The following is a 647-nucleotide window of genomic DNA, read 5'->3' as shown; positions in this document are numbered from 1 at the left end:
AGATAGATAGATAGATAGATAGATAGATAGATAGATAGATAGATAGATAGATAGATAGATAGATAGATAGATAGATAGATAGATAGATAGATAGATAGATAGATAGATAGATAGATAGATAGATAGATAGATAGATAGATAGATAGATAGATAGATAGATAGATAGATAGATAGATAGATAGATAGATAGATAGATGTTTGTGTGTATATGATAATATTGTGTTGATGATAATTATATTACAACATCAAAACTCAGACAGTAATTATTGAATGTAAACACAACTTGTTAATATTTGGAGTACAGTAAACTCAATTTAAGGGTACAACCACAAAGATATAACTTAGACAACACAAATATGACTATAACACACTCAGTTTTTCAGATATTGAGCTCAATTTTGATATTGATAAATCTTGCTTTATGCGTGGGATTGTTCAAAGTATTTTCAAAATACATCTTAAACAGTTTCTCTGCAGTGATATTCACTCCTTCTCAGTCAGTTCCCCGTTTACTTAGTCAGCCTGCCACGTCCAATCTCACCTGCTCCCAGTCAGTTTTAAGCCCAGGTGTCTTCATTTCATAATCAGCCTTGTTCTATAAATGTATCCTGTTCTTCTCAGCACATCAGCAGAGGATTGATGGTTAT

Source organism: Nematolebias whitei, chromosome 2 (genome assembly GCF_014905685.2).
Source record: "Nematolebias whitei isolate Nwh7 chromosome 2, NemWhi1, whole genome shotgun sequence".
Taxonomy (NCBI): domain Eukaryota; kingdom Metazoa; phylum Chordata; class Actinopteri; order Cyprinodontiformes; family Rivulidae; genus Nematolebias; species Nematolebias whitei.
This window is presented reverse-complemented; position numbering follows the sequence as displayed.